Raw genomic sequence first — 20489 nt, forward strand, 5'->3', positions numbered from 1 at the left:
GCTGGGTCCTTGGAACCAAGCACTGCACCCAGCACGCTGGAAAGAACTCAGAAAACGCCTGCCCAGCGGCCCTGAGGAGTCCAGAGAAGGAGCCCAGAGCAAGGGTGTCGGGCAGTCAGGGAAGGCCCCTGGAGGAGGCAGCACTGGAGGTGGATCCCGAATGAGGGACCGCTTGCTCTGGCGGAGAAGAGGGGAAGGGAGAGGCACTGTAGGGCAAAGGCCCCGAGAGGGGGTGGGCTGGCTTCCAGCAGGGGGTTCAGAGGGACCAGAGATGGGAGGACAGCAGGGGACGGGAGACTCGGCCCCCTGGGTGCATTCCTCCTCCCCCAGTGAGCTCAGAGCAACCTCTCCCCTCCCTCCTCTCTCCCCTCCCCCCCCATCTGCATTCTGAGCAGCTTTCCTTGGCGATCATTAACTCTGAGCTTCACCCCCTGGGACTGAGGGGAATTATTTTCTGATCAAACTGGCAAGTGAGCCGTCTCCTGTAATTATTACCCAAAGAACACACCCCACGAGCAAGGTGGGGACGAGCAGGGGCAGCCAAGGAGCTGGGAGGTGCAAAGGAAGAAGGTCCCTCGCACGGGGCAGGGGCCCGGTATGTGCCCAGCCCTTCAGTGGAGACCAGAGGGGCGGAGAAGGACCCAGGGCCCACCTGACTTTGCAAGCGGTCGCACAGCCAGTGAGGAGCTCAGACAGGTAGGCGCCTCGGGAACACACAGCTTCATGGGTGAGGAGTGAGTCTGGGCCCTGGAGTCAGGGGGCCCTGGCGCTGAGTCCTGAGGCCTCTCCGGGCCTCACTCTCCTCCTCTAAGTGGGGGCGATGGCGTTGAACTGACTGAGCCCTCGGTCTATTCCGACTCTAATGGGCATTTTACACCCCGCTGCACCTTGACAATCTGCCTTCAGGAGGGCGCCTTACAGTCCTCAGAGTGACTGTGTCTTTGGTCTGTTTCGAGCACTGACATGAGCCTATGTGTAAGACCTTGGCACACAGTAGGGGTCCCGTACAGTCACCTGCCCATAGGGACACTTATGACACAGGACGCTTCTTCTCTGGTCGGCCACAGGCCACAAGGTGGACCACAGACAGAGCCTCCTTCCTCCTCGCCAGCAGGGATTCCTGCCACCCCAACTTCAGAAGCAACACACTTCACAATCTGAATGCAGCGGTGGATTAAGAGCCCCAGGGGCCGAAACGTGACGCGCGGCCATTACTCTATATTATTAAGCACAGGCTCTTTAAGGGCTGAGGAAAAATGCATTATTCAAAACCCCATGAAGAACTGGGAAAAACAGGTGCTTTCAAATCAGCCCCCAAGAAGGTGCAGCCAGAGCTCGGGAAGCTGGGAACAGTGCACCCTGCCTCGCCCACGCCTCGGCTGCCGGACTGCCTCACCTCCACCTCCCAGGCTCCAGGCTGGCCTTGCACCCCTGCCTGGAGGTCTGCCCAGAACCCAAGAGGCCACCAGAGGCAGCCGGGGGGAACCGGTGAGCAGGCGACAGTGGGTGCAGATTCTGGCTCCTGCAGTCCCTGGCCATCCCTTCCTGGCCCCCAAGCCCCCAACGGCCGCTGGTTATTGTGGACAGTGATCCGCTCTGCCCAGGGATGGAAAGCTGGCCTCTATCTGCAAAGTGAGAGAGGAAAATATCATTTCCATGCTTAAAACACCTCCTGCAAACACGTGTCCCCACAGTGTCCCACAGAGCACCGTGAAGCTGGAAGTTCCGCCAGGGGGATATACGCTTGGAGACAGGTCCCATTTTATTTCCTTGGCCCAGGAATGTCACATGGGCCTGGCATCTGCATTAGGAAGTGGAAAAATGGTCACCTCTGCAGTGTGAGTCGAGGGCCACCCACTACACTGTGAGACTAGAAATTTCACTATTAGAGATTCATTTCTTTGGGCTGTTCAGGAAAGGCCTGAGGAACATGCTGGTATTTTGGGGAGAAGAGAGGTGTCACGAGGTTTAGAGATTATCAGAGGAATTTTCTTCCCCTCTTACTTTTCATGCCAAGTCCCAGGTCTTCCTTCCTACGCAGAGTGAACTCATTTCCACAGTAGCTGGTGGCCAATGGCATTGCAGGGAGTGAGTCAGAGCAGAGGGTTGGAGCGCAGCAGCAGAGACCCAGCTGTGTTAGGGCCCACCATAAACAGTTACTGCTTATGAGAGTACTGGGCAAGGGGTCCGAGGACCTGGCCCATGTCTGACTGAGCTGTCTTGGGGGCCCAGGCGACTCTGCATGAGCTGTGTGACCTTCTGGCCTCAGTTTCCAAATCCCAGCATGAGAAAGCGGAGCACCAGGAGGTGCTCGGGGGGCGGCTCTGAAGGCCCAGCTGGGCGAGACCAGATGTGTGAAGCCCCCGGCTCTCCCAAAGCAGGGACCATTTAACCCCCCAGAGACCAGGCCCAGCCTCTGTCCTCACACCAGCAAGACATGGAACTAAATCCAGGAGCTTGAACAAAGGCAGCCTGAATGGAACAAGGCCCACTTTATCAGGGCAGGTGTCTTCCCTTCGATGGACAAGGAGGGGTGTTGGCAGCATGGCCAGGCAGGCGGGTGGAGGCCCACACAGAGGCTGCAGCCCCCCCTCCCCTCCCTGGCCGGAGCGCTTGGCTCCTGGAATTCACTTCCTCGGACTCCTGTTCTCTTCAGACCCTGAAGAAAATCTAGAGAATGGTGAGTCAAGACTTGATCATTTTAAGGGGCCCAAAGGGCAAAACTGATGCTTCCAGAAGAGCAGCTAGCGTAGAACTGGGGCCCAGAGACATTAGGCGGCCTGCTCAGGGTCACACAGCGAGCTGGTCCTCGGGTAAGTCCAGAAGCCCCGGGTCTTGTTAAGCCACAACCCAGAAGCAACGTTCCAGCAACTGGGCATCTGCTGGACTTGGAGGAACTGTCCCTGGGAGGACGGTGAAGATAAAGCCAAACCAGACCAGGGGGGAGAAGGGAGGAGGGGAGAGGGGAGAGAGGAGAGAGAGGAGTGAGAGGGAGGAGGGGGGAGGGAGGAGAAGGGAAGGAGGAGGGGGGAGGGCAACAGCCCACTTTCCCTTCTTCCGGAATCTTCCCCCAGCCTCAAGCTTAAGCCAAATGTTTCATCCTCCTTCACACAATTTCCCTTTTTTAAAAACACATTTTTTTTAAACCATCAGTCAGGTTCTAGAGAGGATGTGTACCAAAAACATCTAAGAAATAAACCACTGACACCACACTTCAGAAGTGGACGCCCCCCCACCTTGGCAGCCTCTCGCAGCTGCGGCCCCCAGCTCCGCCTGCCACAAGAAAGGGCTCCAGTGAGGCGTTACTGGGCCCTGACCTGGGGAAGGAGCGGTTTCCTGCCCTGAGGCCCCTGCAGGATATTTGGGGCCCAACACCCCCAGCTGGAAGCACTGCCAAGGCCTCACAGCCCCTCACAGCAGGGCCGGTCACGTCCGTCCAGCCCACAGCCCTCGGGCCCCCCTCCCAGCAGAGAACCTGCAGCACACCTGCAGAGCCACCACGGGGACACCTCTCCTGTCCCGTCCCTTCTCAGGGGCTCACCCGTGGCCCCCCTCCGGCCGCCATCACCTCCTCCCACCCCCCAGGGGCCTCATGCTCAGCCTCCCCCCGGGACAGCTGCCCTCCTGGTGGCCGTCTCTTCCAGACCCGCGGTCTGCTCAAGCCCCTCCTCCTTCCAGACGTCGGCTCTGCCCAGCTGGCCTCCCTTCATCCTCTGCTCTGGCATCTGGGGTGGCAGAGCACGGCGGAGAACTGGGACTCGCCGTCCTTCCTGGGGAAGCAAGACCCACACGGCCCAGCCCCGTTCAGAGGTCAGAGGAACTGGGTCAACACCAGCTGAATGTGAGGTTATTTCCCTGCAAATTCCACTCTCAGAAAGCTAGATAACTCTCCAGGCAACAATGAAGGAAAAACCGCAAGGCAGCAGGAGTGACTACCAAGTGTGTGGGTGGACTTCCAGTGGGTTTACTGACGTTGAGCACGGAGGACTGGGAGGAAGGCCGGCATGACCACACACACACACACACACACACACACACACACACACACACACACACACGACTCTGTGTGATCCGAGGCCGTGTGGACCAGATCCCCCAGCTCAAGACAGCCAGGCCACTGCCGACCCTCCCACCATCACTGCTCTATTCTCCATGTTTTGAGGACTTTTTGATTCTTTTCTCAAATCAACTGCCACTGTTGGCACCAGCTGACAGGGATGGGCATCTGATCCTGGGGGAAGGCGGCTCTGGGAGGAAGGAGGGGGCTTTCGGGGGGAGGCAGAAAGCACCACGGTGGCGGGGGCTCACGTGGGGCAGGAGGGGACACCTCTGCCGGGAACGGTGGGAGGAGGGTGCCGGCGCGGGGACTGGTGGCAGGAAGTCGGGAGAGAAGGCAGCTCGCTGAGTTCACCCAAAGAAAAGGTTTTGTTAACGTGACATCAGAATGCTGGAGCCTGGTTACATTCATGTCATTTCTAGGTCCCTCATCACCTGCAACTCCCAGCCCCACCCTGAACTCACAAAGGGAGTGAACACAAAGTCAGATTATTCCTGAGAATTTAAAAACTGTTTTCAAGAAGCATGTGCAGGACTCACCCTGCATCACTGACACTCTGGCCCCCTCCTTCCCTGTTCATGGTCAGACCCACCCCCCCCATGGTATATTTTTCTCCAGCCTCCCCATTCTGGTCCCCCGCCCCCGGCCCCCATACACCCATCCTCCCAGTCTGCTCCTGCCCTTCCACCCCCCTTCTCCAGGCCCTGAGAGCCAGCTTCTTTAACCACTCACACAGGGACGGCTCTGGAGCCTCCCAGGGGCCTGCGGTTACTCACCCTCCCGCTCCGTTCCTGTCCCGGGGCCCCCGCTGTCTCAAGTGCACCCCCAGGACTGTAACTGATGGAGGCATCTGAATGGCACACGGAGAGGCTAACGCCATTGAAAGAAGGACTTATTACTTGCATTTCCCAAGAGAAGGGGCCTATCGTGGCACACGGGACCACGGGAGGGGTTCTAGGCTTTGGTCAAGAAGCAGGCGCGAGGGGAGGGCCTGAGGCCAGAGCCTTTACCGGGGTTCCCCTGGGAAAGGCAAAGTGAGGCCGGTTAGGCCTGGCTAGTCTGAGTAATTCCGGCAGCTCTGGGGCATCGGGGCTGCCTCCAGCTGTCCGGACCCAGCGCAGAGCTGGTTCGGGGCAGAAGAGATACTGGTTTGGCGTGTGAGTGAGAGAAGCAGGGGTTCCGAGGGTAGGGTCTGATCGCAGGGGAGATGGAGACAGCACTGGCCGCTAGCTTGCTCAGTCAGACACACGCTGTCTGAGAGACCAGGGGACCCCCATCCACTCCCTTCCCCTCATCTGGCTCGTGCGGTCACTCTCCCGTGGGCACAGTCCTTCTGCCCTCAAACACCACCACCTTGTTAACACAGCCCCATCCCGGACAAACTCAGCCCTCTGCCTTCACCCCCGAAACTTGCTGCCGCCAACACCCCCGGCATGGCCACTCTCCTTCCACCTGCCCCTCCGCGCACTGCACAGATCCTGGTCCTAATCCGGAACCCACCCTCGCGCTTCCTCAGGGACCCCCGTGCCAGGGTCACCCCTCCCCAGCCAGTCTCTCCCGTCAGCATTCACACCTGGTCCAAAATGACACAGTCCTGATCTAAGCCACGCTGTCTCTCCTACAGATGAGGAAACTGGGCCTGGGAAGGGACAGGGCCAAAGTCAGATCGTGTCAGAGTGAGATTCAGGGCTCCCCACCCACCACACCAGCTCCCAAGGCCTCAGTGACTGACTCAAAGCCCGGTGGCAGGCTGGCAGAGTAGCCGGATTCAGGACCCTGGGATCTAGCTATCCGCAATGGCTGGGTCCGTGGCTCCAAACGAATCCCACTGGGTCAGCCCGACCCCAGGGCTCCCAAATAACCAAAGAGGAAGAATGTCTTAAGAGGCTACAGTGTGTCCAGGCAAAACGCCCATTGGCAGCAAGTCTCCACAGAGCTCTCTGGGGCTGGCCCTGACCCGGGGTCAGGCCAGGGGTAAGGACAACCCTGTAAGATAAACCGTGGCTTAGCAGGCAGGACGCGGGCAGAAAGCACACGTGCGGTCACCGCTTTGGGAGAGCGCTTTTCTCCTAGCTGCCAAAAATGATTGTATCTCTCTCGCACCTGCTGGCTCCTCGCTGCCATTCTGCACAATTTCAAAATGACACCTGAAGTCACCCTTGTCCTCTTCCCCCTGGAGCCAACACCATGTTTCCCACCATGAGCCAGACACTAGGGCACAGGTCCAGGCATCAGAGCTGACGATGCAACCCCATTATTTACGAGGGGCTGACTCACACCACATCACAAGAGGCGTACTTTTCCATCCACTGTTGCTGGAAGCACCAGACTTGTCGTGATGGTGGCGATAAAGAGAAGCCAGGGACAGGAATGCATGAGCTCTGTCTCGGGTCAGGGCCCCACCCTCTCCCTAGGAAAGGAGCTGGTAAAGAGTGGCTACAGGCAGAAATGGGGGAGGGGGAACTTCAGTGGCCTCAGACAGAGGAGGAGTCACCATTATGGGTTCATTTCTTCAGGCAAAGCATTATCATTGTTCCCCCTACCTGCACAGTCCCCTTCCTCACCAGTTTTCCCAATGTGCTGGTAAACTCCTACACATCCTTCACAGCCCAACTTCTGGAGTCCCTCCCCCAACATCAATTCCAGCTCTGAACCTGGCAAGACACAATGACAATGGGAAAAGATCTGGGGATCAATAGAAGGGAAAAAAGAGCCAAAGCTCTCTGTGGTCCAACACGTGGGCCCGCAGCGGAGCGGCTTCCCTGTGAGGGGTGGCCTCCAGGTCTCCGTCCTGCCAGTGTGGCCTCCTTGGCTGACTGAGGCGGCACGGCATGGAGGCTAAGGCTGAGTCTGGTGCCCTCTCCCTGCAAGTGTCATCTTGGGCAGCTATGCCACCTTCCTGAGGCTCAGTTTTCTCATCTGTAAAATGAAGATGGTACAGTTTCAGCTTCATAGGGTTGTTGTAAGGATGACCTAATGCACGTAAAGTGCTTAGACCGGGGCCTGGCCCCCTAGGAACATCTACTGAACGCCTATTACTGTGATTAGAAAGGCAGCCCTCCCACCCCCAGCGGTCAGGAAAGAAGGCGGGGTCCACACGGCAGCGGGAGTGAGGCGGAGAGGTGCCTCCGGGGACGCACTCCAGGAGCCGGTCCTCCTGAGCCAGGTCTTCCCCTCCAGTCAACTCCACGGAGCCTGGAGCTTTGCCTCCGGACACAGACAAAACTTCTTTGCAGAGTGGCGGAGGGTAGAGTTCAGAGCACAAGGTCCCGGGTTCAATCCCCAGTACCTCCATTAAAATAAATAAATAAAGCTAAAATAAACCTAATGACCACCCCCCCGCACCCCGCCACCAGCAAAAACAAACAAATTTTGTTTGCAGAAACAATGGTGCCCAGAAGAATGACGGGGGGAGGGCAGGCTGAAGTCGCTTGGATTTGTGGCTGTGTCTCCCATATTTTCTATCCCAGAGGAAGTTCCAACTTCTACCCCCGCCACCCGCTCCCCCACCGCCATCTCCATCCTGCTCGTCCAGACACGTGTCTCAGAAAGTCAAGCTCTTGGGGCCTCCAAGGACGCCACTCATCAGAGTCTTCAGAGAGGCCTCCGAGCCCGGGCTTTGGGCAGAGTACCGCCCTCCCTCTTCCGGCCCACAGCTCTGGCCGGACCTCCTCGGACCAGTTTGCTGTCCTCGGCCCAGCTGACCTGAAGCGCCACCTCTCTCCCCACCGCCAGGGACGGTGCCCCGGGGAATTTGGAAAGGCCGCCTGGAGAGGGCACTGTTTCCACCACTAACAGGCACCGCTCACCTTGGAGAGCAGCCTTAGGAGGTGTCTTTGGGGACGAGGCGGGGGGGGGGGCCGGCTGGGAGCGCCCCTCCCTGGCTCTCGCAGCTCCCCCTGCGTGGACCGCGGTCCGTTCGGCCGAGGCGCTGCCCCTCTGAGGAACTGGAGGCAGTCGGCCTGAAGGCTCTTGCCCAGGTGGCTCCTGAACCCCCAGCAACCTGGTGCAGGGGACAGGGACCAGCTCAGAAGGACCCCAAGTCCAGTCAAGACAAGCTCCAGCTCCGCCTTCAGGAGGTCAGTCCTCAGCTCTGGGCCTCAGTCTCCCCGCCTGTGCCGCAAGGAGGGGCAGGCTGGGCGTGTTCATTCACTCAGCAAACGCTAACTAAGCGCCTACCGCACCCCGGGCCCTGCCCCGGCCCCGAGGGTGGAGCAGGGAGTGACACGGACAGAGAGCCCTGCCCTCGGCGGGCAGAGCTTCTAACAGGGAGGACGCGCGATGAACAAGACTTAAACGTGGAACACGGAGGCTGGACGGCGGTACCTGCTAAAGAAAGTGAAGCAGGGAGGGGCGCAGGGGTGTGAACGCGAAGGCTTGTCCCAGCCGAGGGATTCTGGGCCGAGAGCTCTCATTCCGCGGGGTTCCAGTTAAGAGCTAGGAACTGGCAGCAGGAAGCTGGGCGGGGCCCTGTGTGTGCAGGGACCAGTGGGGCGGGAAAGGGGGTGACCTGCCGGGGCCTGAGTACCAGCTATGCTCTCAGAGGCCTCCTCCAAGGAACAGGAATGGCCAACTCGAAGTGTCCTGGTCTGTCCTCAGGCCAAAGCAGGCACCACGTCTGCTAAGGAATATAAGGTTAAAAGTCTGCAGGGCACTGCCACGGAGTCTCCCATGCCCCCGCCTTCCCACTCGCTCCTGGCCTTGGACCGTGGACTCCTCCCACCCCTGTATGGTGTAGTGTGCCCTCTCCTCACATGGGGATCAGGGAGAGGGATTTTTTCGCCAGTTTTAGCAATTTCTCTTCCTCTAGAGATGATTTTTGACCAGTCAGTACTTCCTGGGAACCTGCGGTGTGCTCAGGAAGAGGCAGCTCTCAGAGGGATACCCAGCTGTGCGATCACTCCTGAGGAGGAATTTACAGTCCACCGGGGAGGTCAGGCTAATGGACATTCACGTGGGGAAATAACAGTCATCTCTTAGTTTGCTTTGAAGCTTACAGAGCCCTCTAGGCCACTCATTCTCACATAAAACCATGAAGATTCTGCTGTCCCCATTTTACAGATAAGAAAACTGAGGCTCAGAAAAGCAAGTCCTCTTCGCTCAGTGCATGGCCGTCCCATGAACTTGTAAGGAGAGGGAGGAGGCAATGAAGATTAGTGTTTCCAAATAAGATTTCCTGGAGAGATGGGTAAGACTTTGGTGTAGATGGGCCAATGGTCCTCTGCCTCCAACCCAGAGCAGGGCCAAGCCGGGCATGTAGCCCACTCCCCTCTGCTTCTCCCAGGCCTGGCAAGAAGTGGGCTGGGGGTGAAGTGAAGGCCTGGCTGTCTGGAACAGCACCTGCGGCAACGCTGTGCTCCCTGGCTTGAAAAACAACTAAGTTGCCCCAAGAGGGTAAGGATTTCAAGGACCCTCGGTGATGGCGTTGGGTGCCTTTCTGGTCCAGCTTTTCAGAGTGCCCTTTCTGTTCCCCAAGGGCAAAGATCCATCAACTGGAAAGTCTCTGCTATTTCAGGTTAATTCATTCCATTCTTGTGGGGCACCTTCCCCGTGCCAGGTACCATGGCTACAGCCGTGAGCAAAACAGGTCCCTGCCTCCTGCAGTCCTCACGGCTCAGCAAAGGGCTGGCCCTCTTGGAGAAACCCCTGATCAGATTTTATTTTTTCCTGGAGGTGCGCTTTTCAGCGGAAGAACTTCAAGGGAGAGGGGAGAAGAAATGAACCCCCGCTAAGTCAGGGGCCCAGCAAAATGGAGAACCAGCCACCTGCCTGAGGTTTGAGGTCCAGTTTCACATTTTTCTCCAGCAAATTACATAACCTCTTGGAGCCTCCTTTTTCGCTCATCTGACAACGGAGTGAGACCCACCACCTCGCTGGTTAACGGCGGTGGGGGTGGGGGTGGGGGGGTGAAGTCAGGGATGTGTCCATGTGAGTGCTGCCAGCTCTCCTGATCCACTGACCCCCCCATCCGTTCTCTCTGCTGCTCCGTCCAGACCATCGTTCACCCCCTTCCTCCGCACAGCTGAGCCCCCCAGCGCCCAGGCTGGAGGAAGCCCACTCTATTCAACTGTCGGCTGAGCCGCCTCTGGGGCCACCCTCTGTCCGGCGCTCACCTTGGGGTGGGCTGGGGGTGCCGAAGATGCCCCGCTGGGCTGTGGCCGGCAGGAGATAAGGCAGCCCAGAACGGGGGCTGGGCACCCACCTCACCGGCCCGGCGGCTCCCCGCCCCTGCCCCTCACCCTGTCTGACTCAGCCCAGCCTCCCAGCGTACATCTGGCCCGAGGAGGCGGGAAGCGCAAGTGTAAACATCCCTTAAGACACGGCCAACTCTGCGGTCCCCATCTGAGGATTTTTTAAGGGACTGGGGGCCGAGGGGCAGAGACGCAAACGCTCAGGAGAGGGAGAGACGAGAAAAGTGACAAGGCAGCCGTCTTGTGGCACCAGCAGCGGCTCCCGGCGCCGCAAGACACGGGGCGGAGGGCGTGTGGGCGACAGTGGCCGCGTTTCACCGCCACCCGGGGCGCGGCCGTCGCGGCGCAAACTTTCCAGGCGCCGCCCGGGGAGCGGCCAGCCGGCTCCGGGGAGCCCGGGGCGGCCGCCGAGGCCGGGTGCGCGCGGACGGGGAGGCGGGAGGACGCGCGCCGCGGGGCAGTCCCGCCCTCGGTTACCTGGGTTCCAAGTGTCCCGGGCGTCCGGCCGAGAGGGCGCAGGGACGCGGCGGGCGCTGGGAGCCCCGGACTCTCCTCCCGCCGCGGTGGCCCCAGACGGCCGGCCGGCGCTGCACCTGGCGGGGCGGTTCGCGCGCCTCCCCGCAGCCCCGCCCACCCGCCCCGCGCGGGGCGGGGCGGGGCGGGGCGGACGGGGCGGGCGGGGGAGGGGCCTGCACCTGACCGCGTGCCGCCCACGCCGGACCCCGTGACCTCCAGGGGTCGCCACCCCCACCCCCACGGCCCCCACCCCGCCGGCCTGAAGTGCGAGCGAAGCCGGCGCCCAGACGGAGCAGGGGGTGCGCACGGGCCCCTTCACCTCCCTGCGCCCACTGTCAGGGACAGAGGCCTGGGCCACCGAGCCTGCCCTGAAGAAGAACGCATGAGGTGGGGCACCCGCAGCCCCACCCCACCGTGTCCTCCCCACTGTGGGAGAGGCTCCTGGCTGCTCTCCGCCCTGTCGGCCCCGTCGTCAGGTCCACCCCGCTGTCTCAGGAGCGCCCCAACCGAGGGCACTTGGCCACCCTCACCCTTTCCCCAGGCCTCCATTCCCCAGGTCCGGAAAGTGCTGGGCCTGGACCTCTGCCACTCAGCGGACAAGGTGACAAGAGTCGAACGGACACAGAGGACAAAGAGAAAACATTCCTTCCCTCCCCACCACGCAGACTCGTGGCTGCGCCCCGGTGCGAAGGAGCAGGCAGCCGCTGCCTCCGGCCCTCCCTGCGGCCCCTGCAGGAGAACTGCGGAGAGTCTCCCCGGGCGCATCTCCCCCGTGGCCCCTGGCTCTCTGAGCTCCCTCTGCTCCGCCTCCTGGCCTTCTCTGCCAGGCGTGCAGGCCGTGGGAGGAGCCCTGGGCCTGGGGTCCATTTTGCTCTGCATCCTGGGGCAAGTCTCTGTCCCTCTCTGGTCCTGTTTCCCTATTTGCAGTCAGTGGGTTGCAGCTGACTGTCTCTCAGGTCCTCTTTATGAGGCCTCAGTCGTGCTATTGGGCATCTGGCTCATGAGGTTTTCTTGGTGGCCATACACCTTGTAAAGGGGCTTGTGCGTGTGTCCCCTCAATCGAGATCAGCTTGTCCTCTGAGACCTAAGTCTCTGAAGGGAAAGTGGTGGGCTGTACAGACAGGCACAGTCATCCTGTGCAAACTAGAGCTTGACCAGGAATGGAGCCCCCAGTGCCAGCCTCTGCTGGATTCAGGGTGGCTCGGACAAGACCCCCGTTAACAACCCCTGCTTTGCCTTCCCAAGAAGGGGACACGAGGTGAGACACGAGATACGGAGCCCTCTGAAGGGGGAAGGCAGAAGGTGTGTGCTTTCTTTTGGTGCCCGTGGCAGTGATGGGCTTCGGAGGCAGAGTGGGGTGTGAGGTGGCCTTGTCCACATCCTTTAGACACTGCCATGGACACAGCACAGCAACCCCCACACACATACACTAGTCAGGGTGAACATAAATGCAGTGCCCAGCACTCCGGCCCACTGCAGGCCTCTGGGCACTCATCTCAGGAAGCTAGAGGGAAGACTGTCTCCCGACATAAAGGGAGGTGGTGGGTGGATTACCGATTAAGTAATCAGCATGTCTCGGCCGAACACCCGGCCAGTAGGTGCCACACACACCCTTCTCTGCTCTTAGGGAGATTAAAGTCCAGCTGCGTGATTAAACAGCAGCCCTTTGGAGAAAGGGAGGGGGGACTCTCGTGGGCAGTGAGACACAAGGAGGGCAGAGCGGAGGCGAGGAGGGGGGTCCTGGAGGGCTTAGACACAGGCCATGTGGAGAACATCAGGCTCACCTCCCGCGTTTCCTAAGTGAGGGAACAACAGAGGCCCAGAGAGGGGAAGTGCCCTGCCTGAAGTCACACAGCAGTGAGTTAGCAGAGCTGCAGCTTGGACCAGGATTTCAGGACTCTGTACTGGGTTTGGGCCTCCTGTGCAGCCCAAGGAAATGGTGAGCAGAGGAAGAACAAGGCTGTGTACCGGTGCCTGGGGCCAGCATCCTAGCCGGGAAGAGGAACTGAGCTGACGTGTGGAGGCGAGCAGAAGGGAGGGGCTGGAAGGCCAGGCTGAGAGCTGTAGGCCTTGGCCATGGCCACTTTTGAGGCCACACCAGTTGGGGAGATATGGGCATGGGGTGTTCCTGGAGGCACACAGGCCCCCAGTTAGCCAGCGAGGCAGTAGACGATGTGTCAGAAAGGCAGTGAGGTAACATGGAGTCAGGTGGCCCTGAGCAGTTGTTTCTCCTCCCTGACCCTCAGTATCTTCATCTGTAGGGCGAGGATCGTAACCATCTTCCTTTCCCAGCACCATGGTGACCACAGAGTGCATCTGGAGGCTCTCTGGAAGCTGCAGAGTGCAGCCTGAGTGTAATGCACAGGGTTCTGCTGTTTCCCTGCCCACACTGGGTCGGGCGTGGCAGGTCCCTTGGTGGCAATGGGTGGATGCAAGGGAGGTGGGGAAGACAGGCGAGCACAGTTCTTCAGATACCTTGTAAAACATAATTCAAATGCCCTTTTTGGGAGAACAGTCCTGCCCCATCCATGGGACCTGGCGTCTCTCTTTCCCCCCTGCCCTGCCCTGGCACCTGCGCATTTAGGGGCAGGAATCCGAGGTCACTTTTCCCCACTGGCGCCTCCACCTCGGGGGGCTCGCCAGCACCTCCTGGGTGGTGTCCTCTGTGTTCAGAAGCTGTCTGGCAGCAGAACAGTGCAAGAGAGACTCTCGTCCCCAAGGAAGAGCAGAACTCGGCTCCCCTGCACCCGACCTTATCTTAACCCATCAGTGCCCCCGCCATCTTCCCTGCAGTGGCGTCATCAGGGCAGGGCTTACAGCTCCACTCTGCGAGAACTGAGGCTGGGAGAGGTGCCAGGACTCACTCAGCAGGACCTGATCTGGAACCACACCTTCCTCATGCTGTTGGAGCTGCCCTGCTGACAAGGCCCTTCCCAGGCCATCATCTCATCAGGGCTGGAAACATTTGCCTCCTTTTACAGAGGAAGAAATGGCCACTCAGGGAGAGCATGTGCTTGATGGCAACTGCTCCAGGCGCTTTCCTTTCAGCCGCTGTGGGCAACACTGGGACTGGTTTCCTAGGGCAGCTGGACACATCATCACAACCGCAGTGGCTTAAACCGCAGGGGCCTGCCGGCCCCCAGTCCTGCAGGCTGGGAGCCCCGCACCCGGGGGTCGGCAGGGCCGTGCTTCCTCTCAGGCTCCCCCAGCAAGATGTGTTCCGTCCAGCTTCTGGTGGTCCCCGGAGCTGCTGGGCGGTGGTGGAATGACTCCCCATGGCTTTCTCTCTGTGTCCTCTCCTCTCGGTGTAAGAACACCGGTCATTGCATTCGGGCTGATCCCATCTCGAGATCCTTAGCCTAAATACTTCTGCAAAGACCTCTTTTCCTAATGCAGTCACAGTCACAGGGACTGGACTTAGCTTTTCAGGGGACACTGTTCCACCCACTGCAGTGGCTCTCCTCCGTCTGGTGGCACCTCGTGGCCCCCGGAGGTCAGTCTCCTTTCCTTCTTCCCTCAGTTTCCCACCTCATCTCACCTGCCTGGAGAGACTGCCCGCTTCTTCTCCAGCCCGGTCCTTTGGGGGAGAGAGGAGACTAACGCCATACGGGGACCTCACTGGGGGCATGGAGCTGGGGGACCCACCTCTCTTTGACTGCCTCGCCCCACCCCACAGCCAGACCATAGCTATTTCAACAGCACCCCGCACCCCTTCCATCGTGGGGGGCCTGTGGGAAAGGCACCCCTTTGGGAGAGAGTCCTCCTCCCACCCTGCGTCCTGGCCCCTCTTCTCACGCCCAGGTGCTGGCAGCCCTCTGCCAGGGAGCAACAGAGCCTGCGTTCTGTGCTGAGAGCACTGAGTCCCAGGCACAGCCCCTGGGCCGGGGCACACAGTCCCTCCCCAGGCCTGGGTCCTGACCTCAGAGCAGGATAGAGGGAGGGGAACATGAAAGGGTGACCCTTGCGGAGTAATGTGGAGCAGGAAGATGCTGAGAGGGGAGGAAGCGACCCACCTTGTCTGGCCATCGGGCCTCCCCAGGGAGATACCATGAAGGTCCGCCATCCCAGGTGCCTGAGGGAAGTCCTGTGCCGGGTGGGCCCCTTGGGGCTGGTATCCCTCAAGATCCAGAGAATGCAGAGGGGCCTTCAGGCTCATTCGACCCAAGGTGCAGAGATTCACAGAGGGCAACGGGGAGGCCAGGAGCGGGACCCGCAGACCGTGGTGTCCAGGGCGGCCTCTGTCTCAGATGTCGGCTTCCCAGGCCCCAGCAGTATCTTCACAGCAGCCAAGTGGCCCCAGTCACTACACAAAGGGCCGTTGTTTTCCCTGCTAGGCTCAGAGGGGCTCTGCCCCTGTGCCCCAAAGCGCCCTAACAAGCAAACGCAACACTGGGCCCAGCAGTCCTTGACCTCGGCTGGACGTCAGCGTCAGGCACCAGTTCCATGGGGCTCTCGGCAGGTGGGCTCGGTATTTTTTGCCTAACTTTTTAAATGGAGGTTCTGGGCATTGAACCCAGGACGCCGTGCGTGCTAAGCACACGGCCTGTCCTCCCCTCCCAGGGAAGAATCTGAATAGTCTGTTCAGGCTCAGGGATGCATGAGCACGCCTTTTCCTGACGGGGCTGCCTCAGTGGAGTGTTTGCATTTGAAAGAAGCTAACGATTCAGACAGACCGTGTACCCAGGCCAGGGTGGCAGAGCGATTTCCCCAGCAGGGTAAGGCCCTGAAGGCCCCACCTGGAGGGGAGCCCCCTTCTCCGCACACCCCCCCTACCCCCACCACCTGCCTTCTCAGCTCAGGGGCCCGTTTTGTGCGGCAACAGAGGCAGGAAGAGCTTACAGGCGAGGCCGCGGAGCCCGTCTGCTCTGCCCGTGGTCACGTTCAGTAGCAAGGATCTATGTGGGCCAAACAGGGCCACTCTGGCTGGGCTCACAGCCCGGAAGAGGCAAGCAAAGGTCTGAGCCTAGGTGGACCCCAGCCAAGGGCAAGGGCCTGCGCCCCCTTGCTTTGGGGACTTCCCCCGGGGTAGGGAGGTGGCCCGGTGCTGTCCAGAGCGACCTCGGCGGCAGCCTGGATGGGCACGGACACCTCTAGACAGAGTGCTGGCCCGGGAGGAAGGGGCTGGCACTGGGCCTGAGGCTTTCTTCAAGTCTGGGTGTGGGCCTTTTGAAGTCTGTCTCAGGAAAGGCCGGAGAAGCCAGTCCCCACCCAGCTCAGAGCTGTGAGGGTTGGGGCCAGAAGTGCCCGCCGTGCTCTCCTGGGGCCGCACCGGCTGGGCAGGGCAGCTCGGGACCGCCGGTGCGCCCGGTGACGTACCCGGTCTGCTTAAAGCGTGGAAGCCCAGCTTTACACAACACATTCAGCAGAGCACAAAGGCTTCGCCTTGACAAGAACTGCAGGGGTAACAGGACCCCTGCTCGCCACACTCTCGCTACAGGCCAGGCGCCCTGGCTCTGTAGACACGGTATCTCGCTTGACGGCCGCCAAGAGCCCAGGCCATTTACCCCCATTTCGTAGATTGGGAAGTTGAGGCAGTGGCTTCTATAAGGTCAGGCAAGTAGGACTCAGCTCAGGACTGGTCCAAAGTCTGCGCCTTCAGTTACTGTGCCACACTGTCCTTGGGAATCAGAAATTAAATACATATAGACAGCTTTACTGGAACACACGCGCTCTGAGGTTCACCACAGCACGTATCCTGTAGGTAACACTGAAAACACGGGTCCTCTTCACCTCAGCCAGCCAGTCTCCAGCTCACACAGGACGGAGCCTTTGGGAAATGCCCACTTGTGGGGGACAGGGGTGCCTGCGGTCAGTGTCCTGCATCAGGGTAGAAGGACGCAGAGGTGTGTGAGCCACTGTGAGAACGGCAGGCCCCTGGAAGGACCCGTGACTCGGCAGAGGTCACCCGTGGATTTACGGCTGAATTTGCACTAGGTTGCCGTCTCTCCTCCTCCTCAGAGACTGGTGTGCAATGATTCTCAGGGTGGTTTCTGACGCGAATACTAGACAGTCCCTCGGGTCCAGCCTGCGTCGGACCTGGCGTACGGGGTGTGTTTCATTTGCCCTTTAAAGACCTAAGTACAATCAATGTCTTCCTTCTAACACACAGGTCCGCCTGAGTTCTGAGAGCTGTCCTGGCCTCTGGGCGGCGGCTGGGAACCTGCTAAAAGCAAGTGGTCACCATTGTCCTCACTCTCAGGCAACGTCCTGCTCCACGGCTGGGGCTGGGAATACTCCTGAAATCCCTGCTAAATGTTTCAGCGTGGGGAGGGAGCTGCTTCGGGGAGGGAGCTCTAATCAAGGGCTGTGTAGATATTTAATTTAGCCCCAAGCCCATGTCTTAGTTGCAGAACACTGATGTCCTCATCATAATGTTCCTGGGTCTCACTAAGGACAGACAGCCCTGTCTCAGGCTCGCTTCAAACCCCAGGTCAGCAGACTCCAGGGGAGCCTCTTTCTGTCACTTGCACTCTGTTCCCGCCGTCCTCCCAGCCCGCATCCTTGTGACCCATCACCCCCGGCACATCCTTGCCACCCAGGGCTGGGGGTGGGGGGCGCAGATTGCATCGTGTCTGCTTACAGACTGGGAAGTGGAGGTTCAACGGGTCAGGGAAGCCAACCGAGCCCAGGTTTCCTCACCCAGACCCTGAGCATTTTCTGCCCCACCTTGGGGCCCACAGGGAGGCCCCCTATGACTCCTGCCCTCTCTGAGTTCAGTTCCCTGTAATGAATGACTAAAGCCAGTCAGCAAGTTGCATGGAAAGAAAGGGCTACGTAAGCCCTAAAGCCTCGTTCACACCCAGGGCTGCAGGCTGGGGACCAGGGGGCCTCTGGGCGGTGGCTGATCGCCAGGCACCCCAAGCCGAGTCAGCACCCGCCCCGCCCCGCAGCCCACTTCGCCGCCTCTGTCCCGCCCTCACTCACCCTCCAGGGCCTAGTGCCACATGCCGTATCTCTGGTTCCCACGACAGCCACAACCCGACAACCCAGTGAGGCCGTGATGCCATCCCACACTGCAGACGAAGTCACCGGGGAGGCGTGGAGTGGTGAGGTGGCAGGTGGCTGAGTCAGGACGGACCCCAGGGTGCACGTGCTCCCGACACCAATCCCTCCAGCCTGCCTCTCTGTCTCCCCCTCAGAGCCGACCTTCCCGCTGAGGGTCTGCCTGCCCCAGTGCCTGGTGAGGGCTGCCTGCCAGCCTGTGACCTGGCTGGTAAAGCCTCACTGTCGAGCCTCACCTGCCCAGCACACTGCACCTGCCAACCCGCGCTGCAGGACCAATGTGCTGAGCAGCGCCGTGGGGCCCCATCACCCGGGGACCAGGCCAGACGCTCCGATGCTCACAGGTGGGCCAGGGCTCACAGGGCAGGGAGGGGAGGCTCCCTCTGGCCCTGGCTTCTTTCTTCATTTGCTCATTCATTCTTTCTTCAGATCCTTGCTGAGCATCCTTTTCTCTCTCGACTTAATTAGATAATTTATAAAAGCGATGTGCGTATGTTGGGAAATATTTTGGAAAATTCTGGGAAGTATAAATAAGAAAACAAAAATCTCTTGTCATTATCATACCCAGAAATGAGCCCTATTTACATTTTTATACAATTCAATCTTTAATACGTGTGTGTAACATACACAATTTTCCTTCAAATTGGGGTAATACTGTTTGTATGTTTAAGTCCTGTTTCTTCCACTTAATACATTGTTCCCTAAGTATTTTCATGTTATTCTGAAGAGTAAAATATAAATTTTGGAGGGTGGATAATATGCTTTTCGCACAAATGCCCCATAATTTACTTGTGTCCTTGTTTTTGAGTATTTAAGTTCTTGCATTGTGGTCTTAATTCGCGTTAGCCTGAGACGAAGGATGTTCAGCGCCTTCCTGTGTTTATTTGCCTCCCTTATCCCTTCTTTGGCAAAGTACCTGCTGAAATCTTTTGTCTGTTTTTGGATTGACTTACTTTTCTTATTGTTGGGTCCTTTATATATTCTGAACATAAGTTTTTGTCAGAGATGTGATATGTAAATATTTTCTCGCAGTCTGGTTTTCATTCCCAATGTCTTTTGCAGAGCGAAGGTTTTTCATATTCATGAAGCCAATTTGTTATTAATGTTTTCCTTTTACAGGCTGTGCTTTTGCTACCTGAGGATGCTTCGCCTCACGCAGAGTCACAAACGTCTTCTCCTGCATCTTCCAGGAGTTTCATGGGTTTGCATTTTACGTTTAGAACGATGGTCCATTCTGGGGGTAATTTTTGTGTAAGATGTGCAGTGTGCAGGGTCCCTGTTTCCAGCTTGCCCCGACTCTTGGAAAGAAGTCAGTCCATCTCCCTGGGCCTCAGTTTCGTCCCCTGAGAGCGGCAGTAGCAATCCTGGTCTCAGGCGCTGTTGTGAGCCCGTGGGGGTGGAGCTCGGTGAACGGATTCTGGACGCACACACTTACAAACCGAGGCTTCGTAAGGCAAGGAGGCGGGTCCGAGTGAGTTCTGGGTGGAGGAGCGCAGCTGGCTCACTAGGGCAGGAATTCTTGACGGGTTCCCGGGGAGCGGAATCTCTGCAAACCCCGGGAAGCGGCCACCAGACGGCCTGGGGTTTGTTCCGTGCTCCGCTGCCGTGCTGGCCGTGCTCCCACTGCGGTCCGAGGGGGAGAAGTGAAGCGGGATGGCTGAGTTCACGGTGGGGGGAGTAGGGTGGGTCCTTCTGGTCGCGCTTGTCCGGGCTTCCTTCCTTCCCCGCGGGATCCGCCGTTGGGATCCGCCACCGGGATCCTGACCCAGCGGGGGCCTCGCTCTGCGGCAGGCAGTTCGCTGGGGAAGGCGCCCCGCTGCCCTGCAGGTGGCGCCCTCGCGCCGGCCCGAGGCGCGGGGACTTGACCCGGCGCCGCAGCGGCCGGCCCCGCCCTGCGCCCGCAGAGCCGAGGCCGCGGCGGCATCAGAGCGAAGGCAGAAAGCAGCCCCGCCCAAGCTGCCTGCCCGGGCCCGCAGCGGCCTCCCTGGGTGGCCCTCGGCGCGGGGGCCCAGCAGGACCCGGCGCAGATCGCTCGCTGTGCGGGAACACCCCGGCACGCCCTTCCTTACTCTTCCCACCCGAACAGTGAGCAGTCTCTCCTGCTTCGCAGGGCCGCCAGGACAGCTGATGAACGCTTAGTAAACGTTAGTAATCGTTGCTACTCAGCAAACCCACGTGTCAAAGCGCCAGGAAAGGTTACACTGCCAGCCAGGTCGCCACTGGATGCTAGAGTCACACGCGGCTTTATTTTTAGAGAATATTTAAGAAGATCACAGTCTCAAAAACTTAAACTGAGAATTCCAGGTTTAAGTAATTTTGATTTTAAGTTTTGGTATCCACTTCTTATCATCTGTATTTGGCCTTTAAAGTTTAATAGATACTTTTTAACACGTTACAAAAAATTATTTTTCCCGTACATTTTCAAAAAAGTAAAATTTTTACGACTGATTTAATTTACATTTCTACAACGAAAATGCATTCAAATTTTATACTCTGGATGGAATTCATATTATTTTTAATTCCCTTGGATCATTGAGAATCCAAATAGACATCATGATAGAAAGAGCAATTATGGACCAAAAAAGGCGAAAAGAAATAGAAAATCTTGAAAGAGACAGTCTGCTTAACATTTTTAAAACTGCCAACAACAAGTGAGCAGCTTTCACTGTAGCCCCCAAACACTCCCCTGATTACCAGAAGTGGAAAAGGAGCTGATGGAACAG

At 58.8% G+C, this 20489-nt stretch overlaps 1 protein-coding gene across 2 annotated transcripts in view; it reads right to left on the minus strand.

Moving 5' to 3' along the window:
- Nucleotides 1–10833, minus strand: part of PAQR5 (progestin and adipoQ receptor family member 5) — a 52215-nt gene extending 41382 nt beyond the window's left edge. For both annotated transcript variants that reach the window (XM_031440931.2, XM_031440932.2), the window contains exon 1: nucleotides 10726–10833. The gene's annotated coding sequence lies outside the window, so the exon portion shown is untranslated. The remainder of the gene's footprint in view (nucleotides 1–10725) is intronic.
- Nucleotides 10834–20489: the final 9656 nt, after the last annotated feature.

The sequence above is a fragment of the Camelus dromedarius genome, chromosome 29 (genome assembly GCF_036321535.1).
Source record: "Camelus dromedarius isolate mCamDro1 chromosome 29, mCamDro1.pat, whole genome shotgun sequence".
NCBI classification, from domain to species: Eukaryota; Metazoa; Chordata; class Mammalia; order Artiodactyla; family Camelidae; genus Camelus; species Camelus dromedarius.